This window comes from Schistocerca cancellata, chromosome 6 (assembly GCF_023864275.1).
Source record: "Schistocerca cancellata isolate TAMUIC-IGC-003103 chromosome 6, iqSchCanc2.1, whole genome shotgun sequence".
Lineage (NCBI taxonomy): Eukaryota > Metazoa > Arthropoda > Insecta > Orthoptera > Acrididae > Schistocerca > Schistocerca cancellata.
Window position 1 is genome coordinate 594322209 of NC_064631.1, and position 14035 is coordinate 594336243.

Sequence of the window (14035 nt, forward strand, 5' to 3'; positions counted from 1 at the left end):
TTATGCGTTTTTAACGATCTACCAGTCCCGCGCACCTCACAGGTGGATGAGTTAAGTGCCTGCGTTCCAAGTCAGTTACTTATTTGTTCACTTTAAAATGCAATAATGTTTGTTATTTACATAAAATTTTTTGTTTCCTACTTTTTCCATAAGATTAAAAAGCTCCCAGGTGCTTGGGAGTTTCATTTGTTAGTGATAAAGATTGCTAAAGCACCTCGTAGATGCAGCGCTACTATTGGTAGGAGGAAAAGGGACGCGAGCTCCCGCCCGGATTTAGTCTGTGGCCTAACTGTGCATCTATCCCTTTATCTGATACTCCGCACGCTAATTTTGGCCGTGATGCTTTTTTGAATGGACGCTTTTGTATTCAGAATCCACGTTCTTGATTTTAGTTAACGTTGTAACATGCGCTGTAGCTTCGGTGGAGTAAGATACTGTCATTCTTAAAAATAGTAGCGATTAAGTCTCAGCATTAAGAAACTAGAAATTATGGCAACGCAAAACTCGTAATTTATGTGTTTCATAATGCTCCTGTATAAGACAGTACACACAGCCGTTTCACCTAGCCCTTCCCGTTTTCTTTTATTCCCAGTTGCGAAATACCTTAGAATAAATTTATTTTTTTGCCTTATTGAGGGTGATTGCCTCACTGCGGTGGCAAATTCCATTCGCAGACTCGAGGCGTATGTGTTATTTACGCGCAGCGTAGATGTTTTCGTTCTCCATGTACTATAAAATTTGAATAATAATATTAGTCTTCCAAATAATCATGCTTCTAACGTGGATTAACACTCGCAGGAAAGGCTAACTCCTCGTGCAAGTGATCAATTATAAAAATTAATAAGCAAGCAAAGCACATGCTGCACCAGGGCGACAACAGGTTGACGCTGAGGCTTGACAGAGTAACCGGTGTGCACTACATGAGGCTGTCACGTGACACGGAGCGTCGAACCACGGCTCGTCACCCGACGCTCATATACCGTGCCGCTTCGTTTCGCTCCACCGACAGATAATCTGAATTTTGGTGCCATCATGATACTTACACGTTTTGGCGTGATAGGGCGTCCAGTGACAGTCAACCGTAATTCTTTCTTTACATCGCTTTAGCTCTGGGGTCAAAACTTTTTCAATGCCGCCTTTGGTTTCTTATATGAACACTCCTATACAGATTCTGAAAATGTGGGTTTGGGTGTCAGATTTCAGCTCCTTAAGTTTTTCCTCACAATGGAAACACTGTAGCGCATTTTGAGACGCGCTTGGGTTGTCAGGTTCCCACATGTTATTAAAGAGGCTGATTCGTGTGGACGAAATAATTTTGTTTCGAGTGAAGTATTGGACTGACAAGGAAATTGTTCACGTACTTTAACCGAAGAGTAGCACATTTTATCTTTATTAGATGGAAATATATACATAGATTCTGATATGTTTCCTCAGTTAGCGAACTCGAATAGCTTCACAACACCACTACACCAAGCGCAGATGATTAATTCATAAGCTGTTAAGAGTCACTGTAAAGTATTCGCTGATTCCGTACACAGAAACTTTTCGACACATTCCAAGTCTCCAAGTTGGTGAACGATAATGTTCCATTAGTGATCACTTCGCACTGCTTTCCACGTCTTGTGTAAATCAGGTGAGTAAAATACGAGGAACGTTCAATAAGTATTACAACACGACTTTTTTTTCCTCCGCTAGTTTCGGCTGAAAAAATGCTGAATTTGTTGTTGGGCTTCGTGGAGTATTCCCTCTTCATCTCCTACTGTTTCCCAAGGTTTTGGTACGTGGCGGCGCTATTCGTAGTCTTCAAAATGGCGTCTGTAACAGAGGTGCGTTCCAAGCAGGGAGCTGTCACTGAGTTTCTTTTGGTGAAAAACCAGAGCGTTGCAGGCACTCACAGGCGCTTGCAGAATGTCTACCGACGCCTGGCAGCGAACAAAAGCACGGCGAGTCGTCGTGCGAGACGTCTGTAACCATCGCGTAAACCTGTCAGTCGCCGGTGCGCCGCCTGGCCGCACCCTGGTGCTACTCCTGCAGTTTCGGAGCGTGCAGACAGTGTCATTCGAAGAGACCGACGGATCACAAACACCTCGCTGCACAACTGCACGTCACTGTTGGTAGTGTTGACACATTCTTACACCACCGTATTCAAAACTGTGTGCCCGCTGGGTCCCTGGCTGCCTTGCAGAAGACCATAAAGAGCAACGAGGGACCGTGTGTGGGAAACTGCTTGCGCATTACGAGGTTGACCGTGAGAATCTTTTGTCGAACATCGTCACAGCCGATGAAAGATGGGTCCATCACTTCAAAATGGAAACAAAACGGCAATCCATGGGGTGGCGGCACACTACCTCTCCTCCGAAGAAAAAGTTCAAAGCCGCAACCTCAGCCGATAAGGTCATGCGACGGTCTTCCAAGACTTTGAAGGGGTTATTCTTTTTGGTGTCCTCTCTCATGGTGCAACGATCAATCTGAAGTTTATTGTGCTACCCTCAGGAAATTAAAGAAACAACTTCAGCGTGTTCGTCGCCACAAGAATGAAAACGAACTCGTCCTTCTCCTTGATAAGTCTGCGCACCCGAGAAGAGGTCACGAAACGCCATTGGACTGCTCTTCCTCATCCATACTACAGCCCCCATCTCGCACCCTCCGACTTCTGTCTGTTTGGACCAATGTACGATACAACACGCGGGGAGCAGCTGGTGAACGATAAGGAGGTTACTGATGCAGGAAGACATTTGCTGCGACGTCGACCAGTAGAGTGGTACCGTGCTGGCATACGAACGAAACTGTTGCATTCAACGGAGATTAGGTTGAAAAACAGGGTTTTGCAGCCAAAAGAGTGGGGAATAATATGGTGTATCGGATTCCTGAATAAAACCAACATGCTTTCAGAAAAAAGTGCTGCATTATTTATTCAACGTCCCTCATGAAACAGTTTCGCAAGCGTTAATTGGAGTGAATAAATTTTTAAAGATCTATTCTTGAATAATTTGCTACCATTAATCCTACGAGTTCACTGGCACTCAATAGGAACTCATAGCCCCCCCCCCCCCCTCTCTCTCTCTCTCTCTCTCTCTCTCTTTAAAATAAATTACGAAGGTGCAATAAGGAGCAAAGAAACCTGGAAATTAAGAAGCAATGATGAAATATCAAAATATAGCAAAAAATAACAAACATCGAACACAAATTTAAGTGTTGGGAAGATGCTGAAGGGTAATGCCCTGTAAGGAAGTGGAACGTAGACGTCTGTGGTTCAGACGCAAAAACTGAAGCTTTCGAGATGTGGCGGCACAGGAGAATCCTGAAGATTAAATGAATGGATCGGATTACTAATGAGGAAGTACTGAATCGAACTGGAGACAAAACGGAATTTATGTCACAATTTGACTAAAAGGAGAGCAGTTGATAGGAGACATCCTGAGGCATCAATAAATCGTCAGTTTGGTAACGGAAGGAAGTGTAGGGTGCACAAATTGTAAAGGGAGGCCGAGGCTTGGATACGTAAGCAGGTGTAAATGGATGTAGCTTGCAGTCGTTGTGGTGAGATGTAGGGACTGCACAGCGTAGACCAGCGTGAGGACCTTCATCGAAACTGTCTTCGGACTGACGACAACAATAGCATGAATTTCTGTGGACTTCACTGTGGGTATTTGGTGAAACAAATAATACGAAGGTGCTAATAACGTCTGCTCATTGCTCTGAGAACTGACGGTCGAGAAAACTATATCGATTCAGACGTTAAAGGTGAACATGACGGAGAAAATCTGTTTCCAAAATTCGACTTTCCATCGTCTGCCCGTCCTGCCGCTCGTAACCGTTGCCTGTGGAGCTCCGTGATCAGTGAGTCGCGTGCGCACGGCGGCCGCGCCGCGGGGTCGCCGGCTGCGGCAGGTCGCGTCGCGGACTTTCCTATAACGGCACCTGGCACTGGCTGGCCGGCCCGCGGCTGCCTCGAGTTGACACGGCTTTCGCAACACCCGGCGTGCCGGCCGGAACTCGCGTTTGGACGACCCTCGCATCCCAACAGGAAAGCGGTTCGCAGGCAAGTACACAGTACAAGTAGCGCAGACGCGGCTCGCGGCCGCCAAACAAAACGCTCTCCGCCACCCCTTCCAGTACCACACTGCACTTCCCCTACCGTTCTCACGGAGAGGGGAAAAAGTCGGTAGCGCCACACTTTTTTTTTCCTTTCCAGCTGTTACTGCTCACGTAAAAACGAAAATATTTTTGTTTCGTTCACATATGAAATCATTCTGTTCACACAAAACCTTTCTCTGCAGAAGGCGGAGTTTAAAAACCGTTATTTAATTTCCAAACGAAGAGAAAACACCGACAGGTGCTTCCAACGAAAACGAAAAACTTGTCATATTGTTAAAAGTTTGTAACAATACTGTGTAATGTAAAGGTTACGAAAACAAAAGCTTCAGTTCTGCGTGATGGGACCCGAGGGTGAGTGGAGATTGAAAGGGGGAAGGGTTTATAAACGATACCTGATTACACCATAATTGGACTTATTTTATACCTGATCACAGGACAGCCACTATAACAACAACCAATCACGGAATCGGTTTTGTCACATCTCCTGTTCGGTTTACCGTTGTCAGTAAGTTGTGCTACCTCCAGTTGCAGACGACACTTGTGACCGATAAAGTAGCAGAACTTCCATTGTTTACATTGTTCAACTGTACGGCGCGTTTATTTTACGTGACATAATGCCCAACTCATTTTCAATGCACGCACTGAAACTTATACCGCTGTTACTAATCTAATACGCGAAATCAATACCGCATGTTACGGGGAGCGAGCGGAGCCGGCCGTTGTGGCCGAGCGGTTTTAGGCGCTTCAGTCCGGAAACGCGTTGCTGCTACGGTAGCAGGTTCGAATCCTGCCTCGGGCATGGATGTGTGTCATGTCCGTAGGTTGGTTAGGTTTAAGTAGTTCTAAGTCTAGGGGACTGATGACCTCCGATGCTTAGAGCCATTTGAACCTTATTTTTTTTTTTTTTTTTTTTTGAGCGAGCGGACATATCCACACCAGAAACGCAAAACAACGGCAGTTGCTACTGCGACCATACTATTGCTCGCGTGGCAAGGCGAACCGACAACACCCTGCCCTCCGTGCTCGGATGTCAATCACATTATTAAATTGATCGAGGTATTGTTACCATTCACGCAGTACTCTTCGACATGAACATTCGCGGCTTTTGTTGATTGTCGAGTTTTTGTATTTTCAGCAACTCCAGTTAACATCACTGCGGTACCTCGAAAGGTCACAAAACAGGTATGCTTGTACCCCGAATACAAGCACCGAATTTCAAACATTTTAATTCCAGTGGCTGCAGTGTCGTCTACAGGATAACACCTTTTACTGTGTTATTTCACAGCCCGTGAAGGTGACCGTGAGGACAGTGCTGCCAGCTACTTGTTCCCGAAAGGACGACAGTGATTTCCGGTTTACCCTTACGTCGAAAACGAAATTATTAAACAAGCAGCACAAGCTCAGAATCGAAAAATATTGTAAAGAAAATCGGTCTTATCACCACGCCCTCTCTTCCGTTTTCCAAAGCGGATTTTCTTGAAAAATTTTCGGAGAGTTACACATTAAATTGATTTATTCATTAACTCTGGCAAATGGAAAGTCGATCATTACGTATAAACTTTTCTTTATCCTGAACAAGAAAAATGAAATAATATGGAGCAACAATGACCTTGGCGTAGTATAACGTACATCTTCTGCATAAGGCGGAATTCAAAAACCCGTTTTTAATTCGCAAACACGAAAAAACCTCACCAGTAGCATCCAATCAAAACAGAATGATTATCTCTCACATTTGTGTCATGTAGGTTCATCAGTTTCGCAAAACAGTGAGCATTGCCAAAATCACAACTTCGCGCTGTTCTCTTCATTTTGATCGATGTCCGCCCAGGAATATTGTGCGAAGCAAACTCCCACGCTTACTAGACGATCACATGACACAACGCACTTCTGCCTGTTGGACCTTTCCCATCCGTTCTGTTAATCCAACCCATCGTTCAAACATCGAACGACTGTAAGTCATTTATATGACGGATAAATTACATTCCCTGTCATTGTTCGAATGGATCTCCTTTTGACATCAGCTTTTCGTTCAACTAGTTTCACGTAGTCATTCCACTTTAGTTCGCTCCCCACAGCTACTCCTACAAATTTTACCGTTGTTACTTTTTCCAGTGATTAATCTACAGCGGTGTGGCCGATAAGTAATGAGCATTTCCGTATATTTATGCCCAATACGTTGTATGTATTTACTGTCACGGTCAACAGTCGCCGCACCAACCATCCACCCATGGGTCCTCCGCAGGTCTTCTTGCATTTCGCTGCAATCATCTGGCGCCACAACCTTCTTATAACAACATCGCGTGCAAAAAACCACACAGAGTTTCCTATGTTATCCATTAAATCGGTTATGTAAACTGTAAACGGTAACGGCCCTGTACTACACTCCTTTTTGGTGCCCCGGAAATTATCTTTACAACTGTCAATTTTGTTTCGTTAAGAGCAGTACTTCACGGAAGAAAATCCGAAACTCCCTAAATTCGTAAGTTGTTCACTAAACGACAGTCGGCAACTGTTTCAAATGCCTTTTACAAGTAAAGGAACAAAGCTTCGCAACCTGGGCGCCGTGATCTACTGCGTCTAGAACTGCCGGTCGTAGAGAGTGAGCCCAGGTTCATATAAGATCGCTGTTCACAGAATGTCTGTTAATTGCTGTTGATATAGTTTTCGGTATCCAAGACGATCATAATACGCGAGCATAAAATATTTGCACATTTCTGCAAAAAACTGATGTCCGCTATAATGAGTCTGTAATTAAGTGTGCCTCTGTCAGACTACCCTCCTCGAAAACTGACATGAACTAGGCCTTTTTCCAATAGCTTGAAATGCTTTGTTGATCCAAGCGACTTGTCGTAAACGGTTGCTAGGAGAGCAAATTTATTTGCCTGTCTACATATAACAGAATCGCACACGTGTGTGGTTACGGGGCTATTACGCTATCGAAATTGCTGGAAAAGAAATTTGATCAAACACTTGACGAAGATCTTTGATAAAGATATCTGACGTGGCGCTAAAAGGTGGTGTTACACTTTCGTCCAATATTTCGTCAAAGTTTCAGAATGGCGGACAACAGTTTCAGGCTATGCTCTGCAGTTGTCTGTATTACAAATGCACTGTGCTTGTATTTGGAAGAGGAACCGAAAAAATGGAAAAGGAAACGTACTTAGGCGACGCCGTGGCTTTCGTGGCGGGAAAATGAAGGCAAAAAAAGAAAAAAAAAGGTTCAAATGGCTCTGAGCACTATGGGACTTAACAGCTGTGGTCATCAGTCCCCTAGAACTTAGAACTACTTAAACCCAACTAAACTAAGGGCATCACACACATCCAAGCCGGAGGCATGATTCGAACCTGCGACCTTAGCGGTCGCGCGGTTCCAGACTGAAGCGCCTGGAACCGCTCGGTTACAGAGGCCGGCTGCAAGTCCAGAACCTAAAGTCGTATGAAAATTACTTGCGAATAGGCGAGAGTACATTTCAATATGTGCTCACGAAAGTGGCTCTTCATATTACCAAAGCAGAACACTCACCTCATTCGAATACCGCAGTGCACGTTGACGAGAATAATGCCAGAAACATGTGAAGCTATTTATGAAGCACTGAAGGAGGAATATCTGAAGGCAAAAAACTGTTCCGTTCGCTCTACAGCCATGAATAAATATATTTATTTCCACAAAAGTTGTAGATTTTTTCCTCTTTATCCTCGGGGGTACATACTGCCCGTACTTCGCAGCTAATGGTCTTTGCAATGTTTTTATAGCTCTCGGTTCGTCTTATTCTATTTTTGTATTCGGGATGCCGCAAGTTATACAGTTATTCATGTGTCTGTCAATTTCGTTGTAGTAGATGCGACGCACCGTGTAAATTTCGAAGCCACGTTGATAAACATTAGATGCCAATCAGCTGCAGCGATGCTGGCGCCGCAAGCTGTTACATTTCTCGTTGCAGTTAACAGAAGACGAACGATTTGTTTGATCAAATCTAAGGGCAGGCGCTGGATATGATCAAGTAAATTCGACGAAACACGAAATTTGACGATAATTACCTATTAAATTACGTTCAATATATTGGGCAAAGTTGATTTGACAACGTTGGCCATAAAGGTCCAGCTATCTTCCGTCTGTCGGCCAGTTGTAGCTAATTTTCTATTCCGCGACCACTTAGGGCAATGTGTGCCACTGTGGCGGTCTGAAATTTTCTCGGCTCGGTCCATTTTGTTGAGAGGGAGCCCAGCGGCGTCGCTTGACCCTGTGCTCGCCGCCTCACACAAGAGACGCGGCGGTAACAGCAGCAGACAAAAGAAGGGCTTCGCCAGGCCGCAGGTAGCGGGGAGCGGCTGGGGGCGCAGCACAATGGCTGCAACCCCGTCTCCAGGTCTCGACACGCGCGCGTTTAAAAGCTCGGCGGGCGGCGCCGCGCTGCGTTGCCAAGCCGCGCATGCCAGCGGGCGTTCCCACGGCCGCAGGTCGCTGCACCGCTACCACCAGACCACCCAGTCCGTGCTCCAAACATCAGCTGCACCTCTCTCTCTGTCTTGGAAACAAACACACACGAACTAAACACCACAAACTTCAACAACACTTCAAATCCGTGCGCCACGTCCGAAACAAACATGCCACGAAATGAATGAATACTACACAGCCACGATAACAAGTAAAGGCGACGAAAACGCCGTGGTTGGCGAGCAAATCGTAAGAAATGTGTGTGTACTGACAAAGGCGCAGGAAATACGAGTGTTACCTGAAAGTACTAACATCATCATCCACAACCTCATGTGAAGTATGTAAACAAATGCATACATCCATTTTATTTCCAAACGTATTACAAAGAAGACGATTATCAGCTGCATCTCAAAACTGATGACAAACTACACACAAACATACGCACACACACATACATTCATATCAATGCCTTCAACTTTATACACTCCCACAAAGGAAAGGCCTGAACTACAACATGAAACTGCTACGGTTATGTCGCTGAAAAAAATCGAAACATGGCAGCAGTCACTTTCGGAATTTCAGATCGTCCCACACGTACCCTTCCGAACAACAAATGCTCGTTAGTTCTTGCCAGTCACGGTACTTCAGAGACAGCGGTTCAGCGTAGATCCTCAAAAACGGTGGAAGCGACTGCGACCGCCATTCCACAGAAAGGACGGCGGTTATCGCTAAAACAACCGGTTTTCAGTTCTATTGCTTTTCTTTTCCACGACAGTTTAACCTGATTTTTAAAACTGCTCAAAGTAACCGGTTTCTCAAACAGTCGATTTTCGGTTTTTTATTCCTTTTATTTCCTGTGATAAACGTAGAACTCGAACAAAGACTGAAAAATAATGACTCTTGGTTTCAAGATACATAGAATCAAGACATTAAATTACATAAGCAGATGAAGAAAGAAAACTTAGCCCATCCATTATTCGCTGCTGTCTCGAAAAGTGATGAAAATCACCAGCATTCTCCTACTGATTTTTTCTTCTTTTTTTCCTCTGCTCTGTAATCGGAGATCATACCACTATTTGGGCATTACGAATATTCAGTGGTAAGCGGTGAAGACGCTGTTTTTCTTGTTAATCTGAGCGTTTCCATGGGTTACGAGCAGATAAAGGCATGTTGTGCAGACACAGGCACTAGATCAGCTATTTTCTGTTTTTATTGTATATAGTGATGGAACTGTCGCCAAGTTTTAATTTAGTACTATTACCATAATTTCCTTTGCCTTTTATTATTTCACGGAAATGGCACACAAATTTTAATCTTTTAAGAAACTTAAGCCCTTATACTTCATTGCTACGTCACTTGGTAAAAATATTCCCAACTAAGGTTGGTACGATGCCGCAATACAACGGACTTCCGGTGATTACAGTGAGAAACTACTGTACGGACCAGATGGTTCAAATGGTTCAAATGGCTCTGAGCACTATGGGACTTAACTTCTGAGGTCATCAGTCCCCTAGAACTTAGGACTACTTAAACCTAACTAACCTAAGGACATCACACACATCCATGCCCGAGGCACGATTCGAACCTGCGACCGTAGCGGTCGCGCGGTTCCAGACTGTAGCGCCTAGAACCGCTGGCCACATATGGCCGGCAGACCAGATGGGGATCACGTCTTGCACACTGCACGCACATGCGCATCTCGAGCCACGGCACACGGCAACAGGTACGTTATGATCTCAGCAATGACGTACCAAATCTTTTGCCATGAGTTTCCTGCTCGGTTCTGCCAGCATTTTTATTAAAATAGCACAGATCACTTTTCCCATTTTCTATAATAGCGCAATATTTCAACTATAACCGAGACCAAACAAATACCGTAAAACACCGCTAATTCAAAAATAAAATAACGGTATCAGTTTTAACCGGTCGGTTTTTCTCATCCCTTACAAGGACGTTTAGCAGTCGTTAGCCAACCGTACGTCTTCTTCAGGGCCCTTGCCTACGACTAACGGTCAGACTAAAACAGTAGCGATTCTACAGCTCCCATCCGAAAATGTGTCCGTTTGGTAGACTTCAGCGAACTATACCGGTGAAATGAAAATACCGTATAGCGATATTTGTCGAGAGACCCCGTTCGGCCGCCTGGTGCAAGTCTTTCTCTTTGACGCTACTTCGGCGACCTGCGCGTCGTTGAGGATGAGATGAAATTATCAGGACAACACAGATACCCAGTCCACGAGCGAAGACGATCTGCGACCCGGCCGGGTATCGAACCCGCAACCCCGGGGGCTAGACGCAGCGACGCTAACCACTAGATCACCAAATGCGGACACTGTTCTGATCATCACGTGACATATCACGCGTTGCTGTCGTCCTCTCGCCTTTTAGGAACGCAACAGCCGGCATCCCATGGATCTGGGCGCTGTCCAGCCTACTGCTTATGGGATAGTATTTCGTGTTTTGGAAAAAGTCGTGGCAAAAAGGAGAACTTTTCAAAGCATTGCTATAAGCGGCACCAGGAAATAACAAATGAGAACGCTTGCATACTGCTCCTTAGGCTTACTAGCTGAAAGTTTAAACATTTTTCCGGAGTTGCTGTGAAATCGAGGAATGAATTCGTGTGCCTTGAGCTGGGACGACGAGGTAGCGAGCTTGGTAACATTTCTCGAGTCATTAGTCAGTGGTCCATAGTGATAAACGAAAATATTATTTTTCCACTGCAGAAAACTTACAATAACCAGTAACTGCTTCACTGTGCGCGAGGGTGAATTTCAAATTAAATGACGGTACACGTGCTCGCAGGTCCTCATATCATACCGTAAAGTCGTTCGTTAGCTGAAGGTGGTATCTAACGAAAGAACTGGACTAGGCGTGTTCTCTAATCGAAGTCAACAAATTACATTTGTTTCTGTGGAAACCTGAAACTTGCTGTTCGGTGTGACATACTGTCCAATACACATGGAGCAGTCGTTCTGATTAGTCTCTGTGGATATTTATCGACGGACGTTGTTAGGAACCACTTTGGCGCGGTGTGTTGACTGTTGGCGGTGTACGTTTCCCCGCCTACTGGTCAGATGTCGGAATCATTCTGAATGCAGAGAGAAAGTTATTCGGTATTAATTATTATTTTAGGAGTAGTGACAAATTTAAACCTGTCTCGATGGTCAAAGTAAGGCTGGCAACGCCCAGTTAGACATATTTTGCAAATGCAGCTATGGAGAAAATTGATCCCACTCCACCACCCAGCGTTCCACTGCTAAACTTCGGAGCGAGACGTCACGCCATTTTTCTCGCGAGCCAAGAGCGAGCTGATTCCTGCTGTGACAGAGACTGAGGCGTGGCACGCCACACCTCGGAAGGAACGCTACAACTACAAGGGCCTCTGAAAAGTATCTACGTGCCGAGGTCAAACAAATTATTCCACTTTTTATCAATTAAATGACGCTAGAGGACAAATGTAACGATGTAGAAGCATATATAACACAGGTAAAGACAGATACCGCCTACAGGAAAATTAAAAGGCCTTTGGACAAAAGCGAAGGAGCTGTATGAATATCAAGAGCTTATGTGCAAAACCAGTACTAAGCAAAGAAATAAAAGGTGGAAGGAATACGTAGAAGGGCTATAAAAGCGAAATTATAGAAAGAGAAGTGGACGCAGATGGCCATGGGATACTGCGAGAAGAATTTGACGGAACACTGAAAAGATTTATGAGACGGGGGAAAAAATGAAATGAGCGTATGGCATTGTTGGCCGGGAGCCCCCATTCGGGGAAGTTCGGCTGCCGAGTGCAGGTGTGATTTCAGCCGACGCCACACTGGGCGACTTGCGCGCCGGTGATGAGGATGAAATGATGATGAGGACAACACAACACTCATTCCGCGAGCTAAGAAAATTTCCAATCCGGGCCTGCCTGCATGGGAGGCAAGCACGTTACCACCCAGCTAAGCAGGCGGACTGAGACAGGGGAAATACCCTCATATTTCAAGAAGAATGTAATAATTCCAATTCCGAAGAAAGTGCGCGCTAATAGGTGTGATCCTTACCGAATTATCAGTTTAACAACATGTGGCTGCATAATAACAACGCAAATTCTTCACAGGAGGGTGGAAATACTGGTAGAAGTCGACCTACCGGAAGATTACTTTGGATTCTGGAAAAATGTTGGCAAACGCGGGGCAATATTGGCCCTACGGTATATCTTAGAAGATAGGTTTAGAAAAGGTAAACAGAGGTTTGTAGCAATTGCAGACTTAGACAAATCTTTTGATAATGTTTACTGGAATACTCTCTTTAAGCCGGCCGGAGTGGCCGAGCGGTTCTAGGTGCTACAGTCTGCAACTGCGCGACCGCTAATTTCGCAGGTTAGAACCCTGCCTCGGGCATGGATGTGTGTGATGTCCTTAGGTTAGCTAGGTTTAAGTAGTTCTAAGTTCTAGGGGACAGATGACCTCAGATGTTAAGTCCCATAGTGTTTAGAGCCATTTGAACCATTTTGAACCACTCTTTGAAGGTAGCAGGGGTAAAATACATGGAGCAAAAGGCTATTTACAATTTCTACCGGAACAAAACGGCAGTTGCAAGAGTCGAAGGGCATGAAAGGGAAGCACTGGTTGGGAAGGGACTGAGATATGGTTGTAGCCTGTCCACAATGTTATTCAATCTGTACACTGGGCAAGCAGTAATGGAAACCAAAGCAAAATTTGGCGAAGAGACTTAAGTTCAGCGAGAAGAAACACAAACTTTTAAGTTTGCCATTGATATCGTAATTCTGTCAGAGATGGCAAAGGACTTGGAAGGGCAGTTGCACCGAGTGGGCAATGTCTTGAAAGGAGAATATAAAATGAACATCAACAAACGCAAAACAAAGATAATGGAACGTAGTTGAATTAAATCAGTTGGTGCTGAGGGAATTAGATTAGGAAACGAGACACTTAAAGTTGTAGATGAGTTTTGCTACGTGAGCTGCAAAATAACTGATTGCCGAAGTAGAGACAATATAAAATGTAGACTGGCAATAGTACGAAAAGCGCTTCTGAAGGAGAGAAATTTGTTAACATCAAATATAAATTTAACTGTTAGGGTGTCTTTTCTGGAGGTATTTGTCTGGCGCGTCACCTCGTATGGAAGTAAAACGACGACGATTGACGGTTCAGACAAGATGAGCATAGAAGCTTTTGAAATGTGGTGCTACAGAAGAATGCTGAAGATTAGATGGGTAAATCGAGTAACTAATGACGGGGCACTGAATCGAACTGGGGAGAAAACGTCTTTGTGACACAACTTAAGTAAAAGAAGGTATAGGTCACTAGGACACATTCTGAGACATCAGGGGATCACCAGTTATATCTGGAGGGAAGTGGGAGGCGAGGGCGCGGGGGATACAAATTTTAGAGGGAGGCCAAGAGATGAATTCTGAAAGCAGGTTCAAAACGATTTAGGCTGAAGCAGCTATTCAGAATGAAGAGGCTTGCAGAGGATAGAGTAGCATTGAGAGCTGCA

General features: G+C 44.8%; 1 protein-coding gene across 2 annotated transcripts in view; it reads right to left on the reverse strand.

The window, feature by feature from the left end:
- The window catches only part of LOC126088618 (xaa-Pro dipeptidase), an 884445-nt gene that overhangs the window by 119873 nt on the left and 750537 nt on the right, over positions 1-14035 (reverse strand). The gene's annotated exons all lie outside the window — the stretch shown is intronic.